This window comes from Geospiza fortis, unplaced genomic scaffold (assembly GCF_000277835.1).
Source record: "Geospiza fortis unplaced genomic scaffold, GeoFor_1.0 scaffold229, whole genome shotgun sequence".
Taxonomy (NCBI): domain Eukaryota; kingdom Metazoa; phylum Chordata; class Aves; order Passeriformes; family Thraupidae; genus Geospiza; species Geospiza fortis.
In genome coordinates this window covers 1,731,740-1,744,916 of record NW_005054357.1, presented here as the reverse complement: position 1 = coordinate 1,744,916, position 13,177 = coordinate 1,731,740, and positions in this window count along the sequence as shown.

The window sequence follows — 13,177 nt, the reverse complement described above, 5'->3', positions numbered from 1 at the left end:
TTCTGCACCAGGTCCCTAAAGTGATGATTTGTCCCCATCAAACTTTCTCTTCAGTGGTGTGCACAGAAGATGAGCATGGATTCTGTCCCCAGCCTATCAGTTTGGTGTGTGACCTCTGACAACAGCTAATAAATTCCTAACAAATTTAAAGATGGTCTTTGCAATATAAACACTGCTTAGCAAAAAGCTTTACAATCCTCCAGTTATATACATGCATCAGAGCACAGATGTTAAATAAAGCCAGACCTTTACAGTTCAGTGATTGAATTAATGCATTTGAAAGGACGAGAGGGGAAATGGTTTCAGGACAAACCAAACCAGATGGAAGAAGGTGGAGCTTAGCTTTCCTATCAGTTTTTTTTTTTTGGTGAACTCAAATACATAGTCTGAAGTTAATGTATTAATTTAAGAATTATTTTATATTTGTTTAATCTGTATTAAAAGAGAGATTTTTAGATTAAGATGTTCAATGTATTTCCATGAAAATAATGCATGAAATTTAATCTGAGATCCCAATTTCCCCCCATTTTGATTTGTAGATAATGTAGTTGAGAAATCACAAAAGACTTGTTCTACTATTTTATGGTTAATCCATTATTTTATTGAGGGAGAGCAGGACAGGGAAGTCCAGTTACACAAAATGTTTGGACTTTATTGAATGTTTAAGTGCTGTTATAGGTTCTTCAAGATAGAGCATCTGAGGGAAGAATGATTTCTAAACCAGAGTTGCACTGAATGTCAGGTCTGTCCATATAAAACAATACAAAAATGAACATGTCACACAGCCTTTTAAAATTTTTCTCCAATGTCTCATTTGTGGGTATTGAGTTTTTTGGCTCAATATTCTTTTAAAAAATTTATTGAGATACCGAATTACTGTCTCTTTCCTACATTGTATACAGTAGTACTAGATTTGGGAGCATTAATTTTTTATTTCAAATAGAATTTTTTATGAGAAAAGAGCTGCTAAATCTTTCAGATCAGCAGAAATACCCACTGTAATTCTAATTTTGGAGTCTTGGTTATATGATAAAGGCAATATTCACACATACAAGTTGAGGGAGCTATTTTGATCCCAGTCATAAAAAACCCCTGCACAGACTGCTGCTATATATGAGTGTTTACCCAGAGCATGACGTGTGTGGACAGTTGGAAAGGTTAGTGCTGTGGTTATGTACTGAGTTTTGTACATGGCACTGCAAACAGGGATGTAAAAAACCTACACAGATTGTTTCTAATAGTGGTGAATACTGTGGTTTTGGCTCAACACATTTATGCCTTTCTAGATGAAAGTAGAACATAAGTTTGCTAGAAGCCAGAAGATTTTTTTATGAACTCTAACAGTCTGGGAAAAAAAGTTGGCTCAAAGAAAAGAGAACTGAGATGAAAAAAATTACCTCCCGGAAAACAGTTTTTGCTGCTTTTAAGAAAATCACAAATGCCTTTATTGTTCTTTTGTTTCTATATTTTTACTAAGTTTTGAGGCAGAAAGCAAAAGCAGTCTGACAATGGCTGTCTTAGGACAAAGAAACTTCAAAGTGGTATTTCAAGAGGATGAAAGAATTCAGCCAGGTACTGCTGTGACTTGTTGTCTAAAGCCTCCTGGATGAGGCCCATTCTGTTGTGCATATAAAAACATCACACAGGGTAGAGTTCCTGCAGCATAAATATAACTTGTGAACGTTTCTTAAAACAGAAGAAATGAGAAATCTTGATTAACCAAAGTGGAGAACAAAAAAATTGACTATTTGTTTTGATATGGCAGTGCAGGCAACTGCCTGGTGTGACATGGGATCAGCAGCTCTGCATGGACATGGCTGTCTGAGCATGTTGGCAGGAATGGGATGTTCATCCTCAAAAACTCCACCAAGAGACAAAAACATTTCAGTAAATAAATAGAGCAATGAAAAGCTTAAGGCTTTTTATCCTGGTCTGGCTACAAAAGAACTAATAGTGATTTGCCAGAATTTACAATGCATTTCTCAGACATTATTTTCCTTCAAAACAGCCAACTCCTTCAAATTTGAAAAATACCCACAAGGAGGGGAAGAAAACCTGGTAGCTGTAAAAGGAAAATGCATTGACATTTTCGATACTTCTAACTCTCAGTTCCTATTGCAATACTGGAAGTAGGAAAGCTTGTTTTGAGAGTAAGCTAGCAAGGATTCTATGTGCTACATCACTAATATCTTATCCAGGGAGCAGGGGGAGCAGGACAGGTGCCTTTGGCTGTGTGGAGGGGAATAAGGCCAGTGACATGCCAGGTACTGCCAGTCTCTGGTCCAGTACAAATCCACCTTTGAGTGAACTCCAGTCCAGAGTCACAGCAAGGCAATGGGCCCAGATTGGTAGCTTAAAACATGAGGGTCTGGAAAAGATGGGTGCCTGGGTTCAGAGGGCTGTTGCTTCAGGGGTAAGCCCAGCTGACTGTCATTATGCCATCTTTGTCTAAACCAAGGGCATTAATGGTTGCAAAGGGCTGTTAGCAGGAAAGGAGGTCCAACAGCTGCATGCCCGTTATTGGTATCCCTCCATGATCCTTTTTCTGAGACATGTACTGGCCCATTTTCCCCATTCCTGCAAAATATCTCACCTCCTTTTGTTGAATTATATTTTTAATCTATGCTGAGACATCATCTGATGCTTCTGTAGTCTCTCTTACATTTTTTTTCAAGTTTTCATTTCACACAACCATTCTAAACTTTTCTCACTGGAATCTGTCTATGAAGTGCTCTTTTCTCATCTATCAGTGCTGCAATTCTGTAATCCTCCTCCTCCCATTTCTACCTGACCTAATCCACACCATCATGCACCTGTGCCATCGGTGTCCACAGTGCCTGAGTCACTTGAGCACATCCCTACTGTCCCAAAGCACAACTGCCTAGGGACCAGCAATGATGCCTGCAGGCTTGACCACGGGACATGTCTCTTGTTCCATTCCATTGGTCTGCAGTGAGAAAGGAGACGTGTACTGTTGTCTACGAGTCTTTCTTCAGTTCTGATATACTTCTGCTAGAGGAGTTTTTCTTTTCTACTGCCAAGTGTCCGGGTGCTGAGAGTGTCAATCATATGTGAAACATTCTAATTTCTCTGCAAACTTTTTCCTGAAAAAAATGCCTGGAAGATGTGGTTCCAAGGAAAGATTGAAAAGTTTAATTGAGGACTGATGATGCCTGGAAAGAGGAACCATCTTTTACATCTTTAAGAAGTGGGAACAGGGTAAGGGGAGTCACATTATGGTCTGTCTGTAGACTGAAGTTAAATTTCTTGGATTAATATTGGAATAAATGGTCCAATTTCTAAAAATCTCCAGGGATGTGAAGAGAATGAGTTATATTGAGGATTTGTAAGGAGCAAACTGTAAAATTTCCAGTACAGTGGGATAATAGGTCTTGAGAAAAGAGAGAAGCAATAATGTAGCCTTGTGCTAGTGAGGTTCAGTTATCAGTTATTTGCCCTCCAAATAAGAACCTGTTGAGTGGGCTGTGAAAGTTTCTGTTCCAAGTCAGGACTATTCAACAAGATCTCTGAGAACCTGATGTTTTATTTGAGTATCTTGGCTAGCTTTAGAATTAGGGATAAAATTGGGAAAAGGGAGCTGCCAGTATGTTGGGGAAACATATGGCCCTTCCCCCATCTTTCATGGACTAATCTTTGGGACAGTCCTATGCAATTAAACATCAGAAATTTGGTACTGCTCACTTGTGTAATTTCACATTTTCAAAATGCTTATGTCTTTATATGGTCCCATGAAGATCTAGTAAATTTAATTGTCCCAGACTAATATTATTTTCATGGTACTTTTGTCTCTCCTTTTAAGAAAAATCCTTAGAAATAGTGAAGTGATGTAATGGTTAAAGAGATAGCATAATAGCATGATACTAGTGCTTGTCCCAATAGGAGAATATTTCACATCTGTTATTTATGATGTGAAGCAGCACTGGGGACAGCTTCAGTAACTATGTACATAGTAATACCTTTAATTAGACTAACAGAATAAATATTGCACACAGGCTTTAGGGATTTCATAAAAGCTCTACCCCTGATGGAGAGGAAATTGGTGCAACTGGAGAATGATAACTGTAACCTGGGTAGATCACTATCTCCTAGCTCCTTGTGCAGCAAGATTCTTGCAGCACTTGTGGCTAAACTTAAGGTTCCTCTATGACCTTTCAGACAAAACCTTCCTGTGAACTTTGAAAGCCTCAGAGTAAAATTTACTTGTCAGTCAAATGACAAATGTCAGATGACCTTCTGCCATTACTATGCTTATATTTAAGATTAAAAAAAAACCCTCTCCAAATCTCTTAGAAGTACTACAGAGATTAGGTTATTAGAGCAGAAAAATATCTTTACCTGAGACTATGCTGCCTCTCTTCTGGGCTGCACTGCCTGAGGTATAGAGCTGAAGCTTGGGGTATGAGGCTTTGAAGTTAAAGCATAACAGGCTCTTTGTTTTCTCTGTTTTCCTTGCCATAAAGAGCATATAACTGCAGTGACAGACTTCAGTGAATAGGGGCTTTACATGGCTGCCCAGTGCAACACCTGCTGGCAGCTGAGTGTGACACCCCTGCAAACCTCTACCTGTGGCACAGGAAGGGACACAGAAACCCCTTGTTCAGCCTCATGTTCTATAATAGTCAGAAATATACATGTGCTGCATTGCATTTTCCTCCTTGAAGCCAGTTTTTCCATGTGTTTCAGCCAACACAAGACCTGCAAACAGAGAGAAGAATTTTCCAGTTCAGGACTTTGGAAGTAACTATAGCAATGCTACAATGGAATTGTGACATCTTTAGCTTGTGGGGCTGCTTTCAATGTTCATAGAGGTCTGCAGGCATAAGTGTACAGGGCATTTTAATAATCTGTGGCTGTGGATTGTGTCTTGCAACTTGTGTCTATTTTGAAATAAAAAGCCAATGGTTCGGTCTCCAGATTAAAAAAAAAAAAAAGGGATTTTTAAATTAGAACTTTTTGCGTGGTTGTCACAAATGAATACTTTCATATGAATGCTTATTAGGGGCAAGGGAACTGAGGTAAAAAAAAGTGAATTGCACCTTGTGGATGCAGAAGGTCTGCAAAAATAATGGAATAGCAGTAGCCTCTGCTCTTGTGGAGAAATAAGTGAAAACACATGAATTACCAGACTGGCTTCAACTTGTGTTCTTATCATTTGCATGCCTTGGTCCATTAACACTACTGCTTATCTTCTTACAGTACCTCTCTAAATTACTCTCTTTGTGGGTTTGGTTGTTTTAGTTGGGTGTGTTGTTGGCTTTTTCAGGTTTTGTGTTTTTTTAAAGGTCTGTTTGTCCCTTAAAGAATTATATATGCTCTTACAAAGAACATGTCTTATAGCCCCTGCCAGATCTTCTTCTGACTTATTAAATGTTAATTTCCAAATGCAAGGTTTGAAAAAATGGCAAAGCGATGTATTTTTTACAAATATATGCCTCTGAGCTATGTTTGATATGAAGTAATTTTTTAACATTCCAATTTTAGGTCAAGAGTTAATAATTTATCCAGAAAAATTCCACATAAAATGAAAATTAGTGCCCGTATTTTGCTGTTTAAAGTTTTATCTGAAACAGCACTTGTGGCTATTGCCTGAGATGCAGGCTAAAACCTTATTAAAAGCTGAGCATCTACCGCAGTATTTCATTCTCTATTTAGCTTTATTAGTAGTTGAGAGCTTTCTTGGTGGGAGATGTTTTGTTAACCTTAAGAAAAAATTCTATACACGTATAAATAAAACTTGGTGATGAAAAGTAGGTCAGTCCTTCAGTATGGCTTTTAGCTACATCTTAAAGATTTTTCTCTGCAGTGATTTGCTGATCCAGTTATTCTTAATATCATAATCCTTAAATTTATAATCCGCAGTGATAGTTAGTGATTGCTAACATGCATAATTTTCCACATCCAGTGTCATCAGTGGCAGTGATACATCTGGTCACGTGTTTGTAAGTGGCTGTCTGTTTCAGAATCTGGTTATTTAAAGTGTATCTAATTTAATTACCAAACAGTGAATACACTGCCTGCAAAAGTCACTGACCTAGAATGTTGCCTCTAAGCTTTTGAGCATGGCTGATAGTGGAATGATGTAAAATGACATGAAAGCTGAAGACATAATTGCTCATTGTGAATCTTTTTTTTCAGTAGCTAACATTATTCCAAAGATGAAAAGTGACAGTTATATATTTTTGGCAATGTTTCCCTGTAGGAAAGGAACAGGCAACCTACTTATTTTTTCTACTGTTAGGGCTGACTCAAAATTATATTCATAAGAAGTTTATTTACTGACATTTTAGACTGAATTTTTGAGCCGTCTGTACCCAAGTACTAATTTAGGGCTCTTATAGTCTAGGTATGTAGTAATGAAAAATGAGCTGTTAGAGGTTTAGTCACAGAATATCACAAGATTACTTCAAGGAGCAAATGCTGTGTTTGGAGAGTTTTTAAGAAAATAAAACCCAAAAAACAATCAAGCATTCAAAATTCAGATGTTCCTTCTGAATATCTGGCTCTACAAAACTTAAAAATGCCATCTGGTGACAGCTTTACCTTCCCTCAGATTCCATCAGACTGCGTGTGTGTTGTTCCCATTGCTTGCAAATTTACACTTGTAGCTGATGGGAATTGTACATATGTGAAAGCTTGGAAAGCAGTTACTGAGCAGCCTTATTTCCAAAAGAGCTGATAAAATGTAGCAGCCAACAGTCTTAAAGTGAACACAGAGCTCACATTGCAGTGTTGTGTGCAGGCTCTGTGCTCACTTTAACAGTGGCTCTTACAGCTTCTGATGATGATGAGGGTACCTCAGCTGTAGTCAGCTCGGGAGCCCACCGATGTCTGGGTGCCGTGCAGAGATACCGAGTTCTTTTCTCAGCGAGTGTGGAGGGCCTGCCTTTCAGCTGCGAGTCCTCCTCTTGGAGGAGGATAGGGATGCCAGCACCTGTGACCTCAACTGCAGGAAGCTGCTAATGTGATCTTACTGATTTGGGATCCAAGTCAAAATTTATTTGTAGACTTTACCTATATATATATATATATATAAACAGTTGTTATATATAACACTTTATTTGTGGCATTTTGCCTTCTTTTGGTAGAAAGAAGGCAAAATAATCTCTTTTGAGAACTACAAGTAGTCCTAAAAACATGATCTATTATTTGTAGGCACTTTGATTAAATTAATTTTGAGTTTCAGTTCATCAAAGGATAGTATATCTCCTGGCAAATAATTCTGTCATGAGTATCCTTAGCTAATCTGATGGTGTCCTCACAGAAAATGAATGAGGTAGAAAGATTTCTTCTTTTGGGAAAACACAACTCTGGTACTCACCTAAGTAGAGAGGAGCCTGTAGTGCTAGATACGAAGATGGGAAAGGCACACTCCTAAGTTCAAGCAACAAACCTTTCTGCACAGGCATACATGTCTCAGACTGGGATTACTCCTCAGCAATGCTCCTGACTAATTAGCTGTAGACACAGCAATGCCTTAGAATCTCAATACAAGGTTTAAAGCAGAAATCCTGTTCCCATATAGATAGGCATCTCTGTAAGGAGGAAGGAAATGTAATGTTTTGCTTGGTTTTGGTTTGATTTCTTTTTCTCCTGCAAGGATGAAGTGTCTTAAGTGCTTGTCTGCATCTGCAAAAGGCATTGATGGGATGGGTGGTGTAGCAATGGAGAGATGAAAGAAGGAGAGGTTTTTTTGTTTGGTTGGTTTTTTTTTAGAATTCACTCTTAACTGTCAGTTTGTGAGCAGACCTGTGGTTTGGTTATCTCACTCCTGATATGTGTCAGCTAGTTCCAGAAGGCACTTCCAGTCAGCACTTAGCGGCATTTGTACATGTACCTGCATTTCCTAAGTTGTGCAGAACATAAATAGTCTGGTGAAGGCTGATACACATCTGAAGTCCATATGTAGCTCTAGGCCAGAGAGGGATGCCAATAAGCACCCAAAATAAAGAAGCCCCTGGGTATTGTGACAGGAGGTATTTTAAAAGATGTGATAATGTTTTGCTTGGATTTTTTTTTTCTCAAATATAACCAAGTGGCTTACTTTGCTAGCTCTGTGTCAAAATAATGGGAAATTATGGAAGTGCACAATGTGAAGGGAGCAAGAGGAAACAGGCTGCCATTGCTTCAAATATATACACTTGTGCTGTGGGAGCCACTGCCAGCCAAAAATAAGCTGTGAGCTCTTTCCCACCCACATGGCTCGAGCTTTGTGAAGCTGAGGAGACTGTCATGCGGTGGCAAGGGCCAGATTATCATAATGTGGGTGAGATGTTTCTGCCCAAAAATACTCTCCTGCCTGTTGTGTTCTGGAGCTCCTTATTTGTACCTGCAAAGCAGTAATCTACACCAATGGAGTAGTGAAGTGTCCAAGTGCTGTTTGTGTGGGGCACCCACAGTTTGTCTGTGGGCAGAAATGCTCTCTGTAGGTGGAAACGTGTGTTTTTTCAAGTACATGTTATTTTGTTTCTCCTCTTCCTCCTCCTCCAAGAGTGACATCTACCTCTGCGTTTTTTCCTTTGGTGTAGGATGTGTGGGACCATACTTCTTTTACAGTTCTCTTGTGTTGGCTTACCAAATCCTCAGCTTGTACAAACTGGCATAATTTCACTGAAACTGATAGAAGTATGTTGACTCCAAAGCCAGCATAGAATCTGAATTCATTAGGTAGCAGACCATGATCTACATGAACTTCTGGAACAATCTCCTGCAATTGTTTTGGGGATGTACAGAGATATTCCTGGAGAGTCTACAAAGATTTCTTTTAAGGTTTGCTGTAGGCCACATTTGGCTGCTGTCTATAAAGTAATGTCTTTTTTCCCTCCTGCTGTCTCCTACAGTTATATCCTGAATGTTTCTCAAAGTTCCTTTAGTTTTGTTATCCCTCTAGCAGTTTGTGGCCTCCCTGAAGCGTGTTCACTGTCCCTGTCTGTGGGAGAGCCTAATTTCATCATGTCTGTCAGTCTGGTAACCAGCAGCAGATTGATACTGAGTGAACTGGATGGCATTTAAATGTAAATCTATTGTCATGAACTCGAGGCTTACCATGGCTCATTATTTTGATAGCAGCAGAGTAATTAGCACGGGGTGTACTCTATGATAATTAGGAATGTTTTACACATCAGATGGTGATGTTGACTTTTGAGGGCAACCACCTGGACTCAACTCTCACTAGCTAAAACAAATATTTTTGTATTTCTTTTCGTTTCAGTGTTTCAAAAGGCCTGTGGTAAAATACTTTAACTGTTTAATCACTAAATAATAGATCCATGCAATCAATTAGCTGAATAGTATGATGAGTTGGACAAGTTGCTGGTACCCAGAGGTGACACCATAGCTGAGATATGTAGTTTATGTGTATTGTCATTTCCCTTGAATGCAAGGTGAAACTTCTACTATCTTGAAAGCCAGGCACGTGTTGCTTTCCAGCTCTCCCTCCTCTTTGCCTGACCTGGTATTTGAACCTCCTGAACACTGATATCATAGATTTGAGCTATCTGGTCCATTTTTGACATTTTTTTCATCATAAAGAGTAGTGTGAGATTCCTAGTGGGGAAAAAAAAATCATGATTAAAAAAACACTCACAAAAAACTCCACCAAACAAAACACAACCCAGAAATTTATATCATCAGGTCTTATAATATCTTTGTGAACTTGTTAGATTAAAGAAGATTTGTTAAAACATAAAAAATTTTAGGGCTATGTTGGAAGCAGCTATATTTCATGAAATAGAATCAGGAAAGATAAAAATATGTAATGTGGACTGTCTGCAGAACTGGGGGGCTTATTTCTGATTTATGTTGAAATACAGACAGTTTCTGTGCTAACTCATGGCTTCTGTGGATTAGTTTCTGTACCTGAAACTTTCCCTAAATTTCTCGTGTTAGTTTAGATCCAAACCTAGGAGGAGGAGGGTATTTTCATTTCTAGGGGCAATGCAAAGGCAGTCTCATAAGAAGATGTAGAAGCTGGGCATTTCTGTCAGTTTTCATAAGAATTCTATTTGAAAGCTGTGCAATTTGAAGACTTACACTGTTTCCTCCTCAGATCAATAATTGCTAAACTCAAACATAAACCTTCTGTTAAGTGTATTTGTCAGACATATTTGTATTCAGAGTGTGATTACTGGTTGTTATGAAGTGAAGGCTCTACCACAGCCATGGAAATACTGAGCTTCTAAATACCCTTTAGGTGCAGACAGCAGGAGAAGTTATGCTTCTGCTGCCTCTTTTCCAGTTTGTACTCCTAAACTAATGTGGGAGAAATGCAGTACAATAGAAAGTTTAATTTTTTTAAATTAAATCATTATAGACTTCGGCTCATATTCAAAGTTCATCCCTGCTTCTATGTGTTACCATGTAATTTATGACATTAATTTCCAAAATATTAGTGATTTGGGGAGGGTGAGGGGGGCAAGGAGGAGCTATATTGTGAAAAAACCCTCTTAAATTAAAAAAATTGCAAGTGGTGCATTTCAAGGGGATGAAATAATCTATTTTAAACTAGGAAAGAACTTGTGGACTCTGTATCTGTGGAATAATGTCAGATAAATTTAAATGTGTTAACTGTGTGGTGCCATTACAAATGCTTTTTTTGGCTGAAAAGGATCAGTGATTTCTTGTAAAATAAAGAGACATCAAATTATTTCAGCTAGCCCTGGCTCAGCTCTTTGGAATGTGGTCTAAGTTTCTGGCATTTGCACTTAAGGAGGATGTATGGGAAGAAAAAAAAAAGTAAAGTTCAAACCAAATTACACAAACCTAAATAAAAGAGAAGGCAAGATGTAAAAATTATTCTGTAATGGGTGTGACCATTCAAATGCATGGAAAAATAATTGGTTACCACTGTAACTCTGGCAAGGAACAAAGATATATGTTACTAGGACAAAAAACATAGTTGGCAGGAAAACCAGGTATTTACATGAGGTAAAAAGTCAGGATTGCAGGAGCATTCTTTTTTTTAATTTTCCCAGAAAGACATAGTTGGAGTCTAAAATTGTCTAGATACTTCTTCTATTTCAACTATAAATGATTTCTATATTTAACTCTTTAACTTACTGTGTCACTTCACCATCTGTAAAGCAAGAGATGTTAATGCTGTGGTGTGAGCTGTGCCAAAAAGCAAGTCTATCATATTCATCCTGCCATGGTCCTGAATATCACAGACTATTTCTATCATAGAAATTCTTTGACTTGTGGTTTTAGAGGTACAACCAAGTGTGTTTCTGTACTTGCTAAGCAGAAGTTATAGAATTGACACAGAAGCTGTTGGGTTGGATGTTTTAAATCATCTTATGCCATAAGCCAGGGAGAAAAAAATAACTTGGAGGTAATTAAAAATCCCAACAACTCCAAACCTCATAACAAGCCCTAAGTACCACATCTGCTCTACTCAAGCATGGTGATGGGCACACTGGGGAGCAGCAACTGATCTCTCATGGATGGGAAGTGCATTCCCTCTGCTCTTCCTCCACTGTGGTAAAAGCAGTGCTCCTATTATGTCAAGGTCCATTGCATTTACTGCAACTTTGATATGCTTGACCTAAAAATATTGCTGTGAGTGAATTATTTACAATGACAATGAGGAGCAATTTTCTAGAATGTTTCTGTGGCCTGTGGGCATTGTACTGAGTACATATGTATGTTATTAACAAAACCCATGAAAATTACCATGAAACCTTTCCACAGTATATCACAGTTATTGTCGCCAAATTGGGATTGTTCTGTGGCTTTACAGCAGAAGGAAACATGTGCAAGCCAGCATTTCTTGTGGGGAGTGGAATAATGGTACTGTTTTCCAGTGAATATTACGTAACTAGTCTGTAGAGGTTGATTTCAGGTTGTATGAAATGCTACATATCTGTGCACTAAAGAGACATTTTTCCACTTCGATATGAAAACGTGGTATAACTAAAATCACTGATAAATTCCCATGCTAGGCACCATTAAAAAGTAATCCTTCTCTTCAGAAACCAGTAAAAACTTGCAGTCAAGGTGGAAATATAAAATATTTGCAATGAGACTGGACTATCTGTGCCTAGGTCAATGCTGGCTAAGGTTTCTGCACCCTGACTTAGTGGGGTATGAATAGCTCTTCTTCCATTAGTGAGTGTATGGAATGAAATGATGACCGAAATCAGGAGAGATGTGTGTTTTGAGGGGAAGTACTGCCTTAAAAAAGGATGTAATGTTATCTTTTTCTTGCAGTGGAGTCTGTCCCTCCTCAATGCTAATCATTCAGGCATTATCAGTTAGCAGAGAAAACATATATACAGAAACCACTCATGTTCCAGAACATTAGTTCTTCCCAGTGTTGAGAAACTCCAGATTCTTCTGTTTCGATAAGTATTGTCTCTGTTAAAGGCACATAACACATCTGTAACAAGCATTAATAAGTGTTTTGCAAAATGAAGAGCTGGTTTTTAAGTTTCAGTAAAGAACTTTGTTTTGTAGCAAAAACATACTAGCTACAACTTAATTTGAAATTTTCTCTTTCTAGACAGAATGCATACCTTTGAGTCTTGCTTTTAATATGATCTTTATCTCCTTGCAATATATGTCTGTAGTAATTCAAATTCCCATTTTTGTAGAAATGGGTAAACATAAAGATACAGGCTTATCTCTGAACAGCATTGCTGAGAAATCAGTTATCCATAGCAACTCTTCATTTTAATACTTTACTCCTCTGTCTCTGACCAGGATAGTATTCAGTGAGCAACAGAGCATGTGGGTTCTTCTCCAGTAAATATTGGAATGAAAAAGATAATCTTCCCAAACACCAATTTTAAATAATGTCCAAATAATGTCAGGATTTATTTTGCTAGTGTGGTTATGTTTTCTGAGTCTATAAATGTTAGTTTCACATGTGACAGAGGACTGATCTCTTTCATGATTGAAATGCATTCCTACCATTTAATTAGACTGATAACAGCTCAAGAAGTGGCTATAGTTGTATTGTCCCATGATAGCCTTGACACTTTTCTGCTGTTCAGTTCCTACACAGAGAAACATGGATAAACCAAGCAGGCTTAGTACACAAAATTACTTGTGTGTGACTAATGTGCTGAGGAAACTTTGTAAATAATCCGACTAAAGTACTGTTTATAAACATTCCCATAATGAGAAGAATGATATGAGTGATATGATGATATGCTGTGAG